Source organism: Bos grunniens, chromosome 25 (assembly GCF_055505025.1).
Source record: "Bos grunniens cultivar Pamir isolate PY7600 chromosome 25, Bosgru_T2T1.0, whole genome shotgun sequence".
In the NCBI taxonomy this organism is placed as follows: domain Eukaryota; kingdom Metazoa; phylum Chordata; class Mammalia; order Artiodactyla; family Bovidae; genus Bos; species Bos grunniens.
The window spans coordinates 17,031,093-17,040,664 of NC_141189.1; the positions used below are offsets into that span (position 1 = coordinate 17,031,093).

Below are 9,572 nucleotides of genomic sequence, written 5' to 3' on the forward strand. Positions count from 1 at the left end.
CACCTGACGTGAAGAACCAACTCATTGGAAAAGAGCTTGATGCTGGGAAAGATTGAAGGCGGGAGGATATGGGGATGACAGAGGATGAGATGATTGGATGGCATTACTGACGAGATGGACATGGGTTTGAGTAGGCCCTTGGAGTTGGTGATGGACAGAGAAGCCTGGCGTGCTGCAGTCCATGGGGTGGCAAAGAGTCGGACACGACTGAGTGACTGAACTGATCTGAACTGAACTCTGCTATGATACCCTTTTTTTTTTGAAAATTGAAGTATAGTTGATTTACAATGTTGTGTTAATTTCTGCTGTACAGCAAAGTTATTCAGTTATACATACATATATATGTATATGCTGCTGCTGCTGCTAAGTCGCTTCAGTCGTGTCTGACTCTGTGCGACCCCACAGACGGCAGCCCACCAGGCTCCCCCGTCCCTGGGATTCTCCAGGCAAGAACACTGGAGTGGGTTTCCATTTCCTTCTCCAATGCATGAAAGTGAAAAGTTAAAGTGAAGTCGCTCAGTCGTGTCCAACTCTTCGCGACCCCATGGACTGCAGCCTACCAGGCTCCTCCATCCATGGGAGTTTCCAGGCAAGAGTACTAGAGTGGGTTGCCATTGCCTTCTCTGATATATGTACATATATACATATATAATATATATTCTTTTTCATTCTGACTCACCACGGGATCTTGAAGACAGTTCCCTGTTCTGTTGAGTAGGACCTGTAGTGTATCCATTCTACGTATACTGGTTTGCATCTGCTAACCCCAAACTCCCATTGCTATAACATTCTTAAATTAGGAACTTTTTTGTTCATCCTTGGAGGTTCGTTTTCTTTCAAAATAGCATCTAGTTTTCATTTAATAGTTACAATATATGTTCCTAAATCTCTGCGTATAGTAGTAGTAGTTTTTGGGGGGCTCTCGAGGTGGCACTAGCAGTAAAGAACCGGCCTGCAATGCAGGAGACAGAAGAGACACAGGTATGATCCTTGGGTTGGGAGCATCCCTTGGAGGAGCTCATGGCAACCCACTCCAGTATTCACGACTGGAGAATTCCATGGACAGAGTTGGACACGACTGAAGCAACTTCGCATGCACGCAGGGAGAGAAGAAAACGAAAACAGGAAATTAGAGACCAGCAAGAACAAAATACCCATCGTCAATATATTCAGAGGCTGAAGGGAGTGAACTCTGCTGTGTCCTGCCTGGAGAGTCTGGACCAGATTTCACTGTGCTGGGAGCTGAGCGGGGCAGGACGCTCCAGATGGGGGGCAGGGGCAGGACACCCCACGTTCAAGATGCAAATATTCAAATAATCCCTCCAGTAGAGCATAGAACTCCTCCTTATCCTCAGGGTGCCCTGTCCTCCAGTTCACAGACCCTGTGTTTTATCCTCTCTGGGGAATAAGCCTTCAGTCTTTGTCAGGGTGGGGGAGGGGCAGCTGCCCCGTGGAGCTGAGCAGAGAAAGAAATCTGAGAATTAAAGCCCTTCTTAGACCAATCCTCCTGGTTTTGGCCCTAGCTTTACTCCCCCTCCCAGAGGTACTTAGTCCATTAACACTAGGGCCCTTTGAGGTTCTGTGGTGGAAACTGTGGTGCCGCCCCCCCTTTTTTTTTCTCATGCCCAGTTTAGGGTTCACTTGAGGTGCCGCGTCACCGGACAGCTATATCCCTCACCATGTTCATCTGTTTTCTAGATTTCAACGTCGTGTTGCTCTTGTCTCCTTTTTCACTGTATAAGTCCTTGCTGATTCATGCTGTGGGAGGCAGAATAATGCCCCACCTAATTCCATTAATGTCTATGTCGTCATCCCCAGAACCTGGGAGTATGTTACCTTAGGTGACAGAAAGAGGCTTTGCAGGTGTGATTAGGGTTAAGGACCTTGAGATGGGAAGATAATCCTGGCTTGTTCAGGTGAGCCCAAGATAATAGCATGCAGCATTAAAAGCTGAGAACCTTTCCCAGCTGTGGTCCAAGAAAGATGGTGAGAGAAGCAGGGCCAGAGAGACGCTGCCTCGCTGGAAGGAGGGGGGCCCTCTGGAAGGCGGTACCTTGAAAAAGATAAGGGGGTGGATTTTCCCCTGGAACTTCCAGAAAGTTCTTCCAGAAAGAGTTCCCAAGAGCAGCCCTGTCAACATCTTGACTTTAGCCCAGGGAGACCCGTGTTGGACTTCTGACATATAGGCAGTAATATAATCAATTTGGTTTTAAACAACTAAGTTTGCAGTAGTTTGTATTGGTGGCAACAAAAGACGAATAAATGCACCTTAAAATCCACTCACACGTGGAGAGAAGGGCTTCTTACACTGTTGGTGGGAATGTAATCGATGCAGCCGCTGTAGACAACAGTATGGAGTTTCCTTAAAAAGCTAAAAATAGAGTTGCCCTACAACCCTACATTCCCACTTCTGGGCCATATATCCAGAGAAAACCCTAGTTTGAAAAGATACTGCTACTGCTAAGTCACTTCAGTCATGTCCGGCTCTGTGCGACCCCATAGACAGCAGCCCACTAGGCTCCCCTGTCCCTGGGATTCTCCAGGCAAGAATACCCTCAATGTTCATAGAAGCACTATTTACAATAGCCAAGATGTGGAAACAATCTCGATGTCCACTGACAAGACAAATGGATAACTAAGATGTGGTATATTATGCACAGTGGGATATTACTCAGCTGTAAAAATGAAATAATGCTATTTGCAGGAAAAGGGCTGGATCTAGAGATGATCATACTAAATGAAGTAAGTCAGACAAAGACAAGTATCAGATGATATCACATATGTGAAATCTAAAATATGATACAGACGAATTTATTTGCAAAACATAAACAGACTCACATAGAAAACAAACTTGTGGTTACCAAAGAGGAAAGTGGGGGGAGGGATAAATTAACAGTTTGGGATTAATTGATACACATTACTATATATTATATAGATAAGCAACAAGGTCCTGATGTATAGCACAGGGAACTATATTCAATATCTTGTAATAAATCATAATGGAAAAGAAAAAAATAAAACCCACTCATTTCTTTTTCATGGGGTTTCAGGACACAGAGAACTTAAATGTGTGTGTTCAATCCACCATTTTTAACCGGAAGTCTCCACTCAACCCTGCTCCTGTCTCCACCCCGCCAGGAATTGTAATTATCCAGGTCACTTTCGACTTCCGTGCTGCTAGATCTAGTCTCCTTTTCCTTGGCTGTTCGGCATCTTTGAAGCCAGTTGTCCACCTCTCTCTCTGCCTTGAGACACTCGTCTCTTCGTTTCCATGACTACCCACGCTCCTGGTTTTCCTCCTACTTTATTTCTGGCTAGCATCTCCTCCACGTGACCTCACGTTTGTAGTGTTCCTCTGGGCTCCGTCCTGGGGCCTCTCCTCTGACTCTCCAGTGTGACCTCATGGCTTTCAGAGCCACCTTCATGCCAAAGTCTCTGACATCTCCTAGGCAGCCCACAGACTCCCACCTTGAGCTCCGGTCTCTTAGTACCAAGTCTCCCTTTGACATCTTCACTTGGGCATCTCATGTGCTTCTAGGTTGAGAACCTCCATGGCTGAATTCCTGAATTTCCCACTATATCTCTTCCCACCCTTGAGCCTTCCCCTCATCCACACATTTATCCAACCTAGAAACCTCAGATTCATCCCTGATTCCCTTCTTTTAACCCATCAGCAAGTTCTGTCTCCTAAACATATCTAGAAAGTATCTATTTCTCCCACGTCCTAGGGACACCTTGGTCCAGGCTGACACCGTGGCCCCCTCCATCACCACCATGACTTCCACACTGGTTTCTAGTGTCCGCTCTGGCCTGGCTGCCATGGATTCTCCCCAGAGGAGCCCAAGTGATCGCTTAAGATGCCAATCAACTTATGCCACTTCCCCCTACTCAAAAGTCTCTGAAGCTTTTCCAGTCACATTTTATACCAGAAAAAAATCCATCCTCTGCATGAAGGCCCACAAGGCCTGTATGATCCAGCCCATTCCCGTCTCCCCTCATTGCCCATGTCTCTCTCCCCATCACTTACCTGCCCTGGCCATACTGACCTGGTCTTTTCTCACATTCCCCAACTCTAACCTGCCTCTGGGCCTTTGCACTCCCTATTCTCTATGCCGGGAATACTTCTCCCCCAACTCTGCTCGGCTCCTTCTCTTTCTTGAGGTCTCAGATGAATTGTCTCTACCTCCACTCCAGTGTTCTTGCCTGGAGAGTCCCAGGGACAGGGGAGCCTGGTGGGCTGCCATCTGTGGGGTTGCACGGAGTCTGACACGACTGAAGTGACTTAGCAGCAGCAGCAGCCCCTCCCCCTTATGCCAACTGGGTGTCTCCCTACCATGCCTCTGGTAATTTCCTTAACAGTATCTCTTTTTTTTTAATATATAATATTTGTTTATTTGTTTGACTGCGTTGGGTCTTAGTTGAAGAACGCGGGATCTTCGCTGTGTCACGTGGGGTGTTTTTGTTGTGCATGGACGCAGTAGCTGTGGTACCCAAGCTTACTTGCTAGGCGGCATGTGGGATCTTAGTTCCCTGAGCAGGGATTGAATCCATGTACCCTGCATTGCAAGGCGGATTCTTCATCACTGAACCACCAGGGAAGTCCCAACAGTGGGTTTTGAATGTGGATGATTGTATTTGTTTGTTTACTTGGGTTTTGTTTGACTCCCGCTTTGATAAAAGCTCAACGAGAGGGAATTCCCTGGTAGTCCAGTGGTTAAGACGCCATGCTCCCAATGCAAGGGGCATGAGTTCGATCCCTGATCAGGGAACTAAGATCCTGCGTGCTGCACTGCAGGGCCAAAAAAAAAAAAAAATTCCAGTGAGAGCAGTGAGATGTGTTTTCTCTGTCCAATTTCTAGGGCTAGTCCATGGAGGGTGCTCAGTGAAGTCTGCAGAATTTCCGCACGAACGCGCTGGGCACCTCTTCTGTGCCAAGTGCTTTCATGTATACCAAACATATCATCTTCACAACAGGACTACGTTTCCGAGTTTCTCTTGTAATTAGCTGCCCTGGCCACATAGCGTGGGCAGGAGTGAAGTAGGCCACTTGCAGCTTTGGTTTGGAAAACCCTTCCATGTGATCTCCACCCTTCTTCTTCAGCTGCCCGTGGAAGCAGAGAATCCAGTGGATTCTAAAGCCCTGGCTGATGACAGCATCACAGGTGGGCGGTGCCTGGGTCCCCAAAAGACGGAGTGGAGCAGAGTCTCCCCCGACCCCGCCCGGCCCTCTCTGGACCTTGCAGGAGCAGCCCGGGAGGGTCTGCCCGTTGATGCACACGTGGTTCCAGGCTCGTCAGTGGAGCCTCACCTAATCACGCATCAGACATCAAATAGAGATGGCTGGTGGGTGATGCTTTTGTTGACAAGTTCTCATTAAATGCAGATGAGTTCTTGGTGGGGGCGGATTCTCACTTCAGCCCCAAACAGAAACGGAGTTCACACCTCAATGACAGCACGTTGTGCGGCAAGCCATTGTTTCAGTGTGTGTTCTCTGGCTCTTCCAGGGAAATGCCTGATTCCTGTTCATCTCTTTGGCCTCAGCTTCTAGTCCTTGGGAAGCCTTGGGGAATCTTTGTTGAATCCACGAATGAGGGAACTGGTCTCCCTACATCCCTTCTTGCATCTCTGTCCCTAAAAGCGCCCCAGCAGTTCTTTAATTTTACAGAGGCTCAAAGAGAAGAAAGGACTTCCCCAGCCTCCCAGAGAAGCAGGATGCTGCCGAGTTAGCACTCCCTAGGGCGGCTAAACACGGCAGCAAATTGGGAGTGAAACCTGGTGCCTTCCAGGGGCTGGAGAAAGGCTGAGAGTGGTGGGGGTGGGGAGCAGGCTCCTCTAAACCCCCAAGGTGACCCCACCAAACCTCACTGCTCACTGCCCCTCCTCCAGTAGGAAAGAAACACTCCAGAACTTCCCCCCGCCAACACTACCCACTAGCACTGCCTGGCTCCTGCAGCCTGGGCGTCCACATCACTCAGTATTTTTAGCTTCACCACCTGGCACCTGTGGTCACTGTCTTTGCCCAGCCTGGTGGTGTCCCCTCTCCAGATCTTAAAGGGCCAGTACCCACCAGCTGGAAAGGAGACCAGATTCTGCCAACGCAGGTCACCATACTGCCAGGACAAGAGGCTGAGGGGCATGTCCTACAGGAGGAGTCCCCAGAAATGGAGGAGGAAGATGGGGGGATGAGGGAAGAGGGCAGGATCTCATGACTGCCTGACTCTAGAGCCCATCCCTGTCTCATTCTGGGGTTTCCCAAATGCTGGTTTATTCAAGCTGCCCACCTGGTGGTGGTTATTGTTTAATCACTCCGTCCTGTCGGACTCTCTGCGACCCCATGGACTGTAGCCCCACCAGACTCCTTGTCCAAGGGATTTCCCAGACAAGAAAATTGGAGCGGGTTGCCTTAAACTGAGTCTCAATCAGGTGGCTTCTTTACCACTGAGCCACCAGGGAAGCCCCACCTGGTGGGGGGCTGATTAGAAATATACATTCCTCCCCTCTGAGACGTGAGGCCACGAAGTCTCCAGGGCAGGGCCTGGGAGTGTGTATTTTTTAACAATCAGCTCAGTGATTCTGATGTTCCATCTCCCCACATCACATCCATCCATCCATCCATTCAATCATTCAACGAGCATTTTGAGTTCCTATTATGAAAACAGTGATGCTCTCAGGAGTCCATTGTTTTGTTCGGGAAACATTTCCACACCTGTGGTCTCACTGAATCACCTAACTCGTTCCATTTTGCTTCAACGCCCTCCCCACAGCTCGCTCCATCACCTACAGATCAAGTCCTGGGCTCAGCAGTCAAGACCCCTGGTGACCTGACCCCTGCAGACCCTCCCAGCCCCATGCGCGCCACGCCCACACAGTTTCTTTCTCAACTCACTAGATCTTTGCTCTCTCTCCATCCCCGCTGCCTGGATGGCCTTTCCTTAACTTCACTCCTAGACTCACAGACGTAGAGAACCATCTTATGGTTGCCAGGGTTGGGGGAAGGATGGGGGGAAGGGATAGTTAGGGAGTTCGGGGAGGTCAGGTACACACTGCTCTATTTAAAAGGGATAACCAACAAGGACCTACTGTGTAGCACAGGGAACTCTGCTCAGTATTTTGTGGCAGCCTGGATGGGAAGGGTATTGGGGGAGAAAGCATGCATGCGTATATATGTTTGAATCCCTTTGCTGTCCATCAGAAACTATTACAATTTTGTTAACTGGCTATACTCCAATACAAAATAAAAAGTTTTAAAAAAACTTCACTCTGTACCTGGAAGAGGACCTGTCCTTAAGACAGACCTGCAGGGGCTCCCAGGGTTCCTGTGGGCAGGGGTGGTCAATCTGTCCCCCTCACTCCCTGAGCACAGTGCACTCATGCCCAACCAGCGCCCATCACTGCCAAACTGATCCGTGTGATCGAGGTCTCTCCTAGCAGGCTGGACCCCAAGAGCTCTGGGGTCCAGGCGCTCTGAGTACTCAGTCACTGCTGAATGATGAACTGACCACCATGCACAGAGTAGCCCCGTTTCACAAATGAGAAGACAGAGGCCCATGGAAGACAAATGACCCACCCAGGTCCACCAGTGAGATTTAGGGAGGAGCCTGTCCCAGGCTGCAGGAGCCCCTGCCCTCCTGCTAGGGGCCGGGAGGGCACACCTGGGCTGGCACTGAGCCTGCCCTTCTCCCCACCCAGGGCAGTGCTGACTCAGGTGGTGATGGAGGTGTGGGCTGGCTGGGCTGGAGCAGAGGTGACCCCTGTCTCCCCTACAGATGTTCCATCTATTCCCGGAGCCTGTGGTCACAGCTTGGGAAATGAACTTGGCTGGAGCCTGGGTTTCCCTGAAGGTGGGGGTGGGGAGAGGTGGCCAAAGAGACCCTGATCTGTAGGGCATGAATCCCTCACCACCCCCGGCCCAGTGCACACCCTGCCCCCTACCACGAGTACATAGAGCTCACACCTAGTGCCACAAACATGTACACACACACACACACACTCACCCCCAAATACCCAATCACCTAGACACACAAGCCTTCCATCCCCTCCCCTCCCTTTTATACAGACACACACACACATGCATGCGTATGCACATGAAGACATTTTCACTTATTAATTCAACAAAAACCTAACACTAAAAAGTGTCAGTGCAGTGTAGGGAGGAAAGGTGACTCTCAGCTTGGATGGGGCAGGGGCTTCCTGGAGGGCTTCCTGGAGGAGGAGTTATGGCAGCTGGGCTTGGAAGGAGGGGAGCTAGGGGAAGGCAAGTCTGGGCAGGGTTTCATGGAGGGTGAATACAGGAGAGTAGAGCGAAGATGAGGTGGGTGGGGCTGATCTGATCTCACAGGCCTTGAATGTCCAGCTGAGTGTTGACTTCACTGTGTAGGAGCCAGGAGTCATGGAAGACTCTAAGCATAGGGGACATGACCACAGGGGGAAAGCACAAGAGGGTCACTGTGGGGGCAGGATGGGAGAGACAGGGAGGAGGCTGTGGGGATACCCTGGTGAGAGATCTGGGAGTCTGACACAGGGAGGGGGCGGGGCTGGTAAGCAGTGGACAGAGGAACTCAGAAGCAGGATCCCCGGCCCCCAAGAGGCCCCTTCCCAAGCCCTGTGCCCTCACCTTGCCCACCCACTGCCCACCTCGGGCACTGACCTCTGCAGTGGGACCTCTTCCAGCAGCTCCTCCTCCTCCTCCCTGTGGAAACAGACGAAGCAGAAGGCTGGCACATCCTCCTTCCCACAGCGCAGGGGCCAGGCCGGAGGCAGCTCCAGGACGGGGCAGGGGTGGCTGGTGGCGGCCTCGACAGCATCGTCCCTCGTCTGGGCAGGGCTCCCCGAGCCAGCGTGCTCCAGGGTCAGTAGCCTGTTGGCCTCAGGACCCTGCGCCTGCGCTTGCCCACCTGCCACCTGTGCCTTTTCACTCAGGTTACCCGTCGCCTCGGTGAGCGGGAGAGCCTGTGGCTCTATCTGATGGGATCCGCTGTCCTGACCCACGGACCTTCCAGCCCCAGGGCTGGGCCCTCGGAAGCAGCTCCCAGCCACCTGGACTCAGAGGCAGCTGGCCGGTGGACAAAGGTCCAGTAGGGCCCCTCGCCGCCCCTGGTGGTGCCTGAGGCTCCTCTGCTGCCCGCTCCACTGCAGCCAGTCAGAGGCACGACCTGGAGGACAGGCTCACAGATGCCCTGCCCATCTGTTCTTCTGGCTGTCCGGCTGTCTGCTCCTTCCCAGCGGGCCAGTACAGGCAGTAGAGGTGGTTTCTCCAAGAAAGTTTGTTCTCCCCCGGGGGGTGGGTGGCATGGGTGGCCTCCAGGAGGGAGGGTCGGGACCTGAAGCTGAAAGGTAGGCAAGGACCAGATGAGGCTGGCACGGTGCCCACGCTGTCCACGAGAAAAGTTCTGGTCCCTGGACTCCTGGCTCCAGTGCCAGCTCGGACTAGAGCTCCCTGGGCTCAGGGCTCCTCCGGCTCCTCCAGCAGCGGCTGCTCTGGCACACCGGCTTGGCTGTGGGTATTAATAGCTCTACATTCACGCTGAGAAGCCGGGAGGTTAACTCCTTCTCTGCCGGAGCTGGGAGGCCAG

The 9,572-nt window shown here is 51.6% G+C and overlaps 1 protein-coding gene across 1 annotated transcript in view; it reads right to left on the reverse strand.

Moving 5' to 3' along the window:
• SBK1 (SH3 domain binding kinase 1) overlaps window positions 1-9,032 on the reverse strand; it is a 53,616-nt gene extending 44,584 nt beyond the window's left edge. The window contains exon 1 of the mRNA XM_086375184.1: window positions 8,648-9,032. The gene's annotated coding sequence lies outside the window, so the exon portion shown is untranslated. The remainder of the gene's footprint in view (window positions 1-8,647) is intronic.
• Window positions 9,033-9,572: the final 540 nt, after the last annotated feature.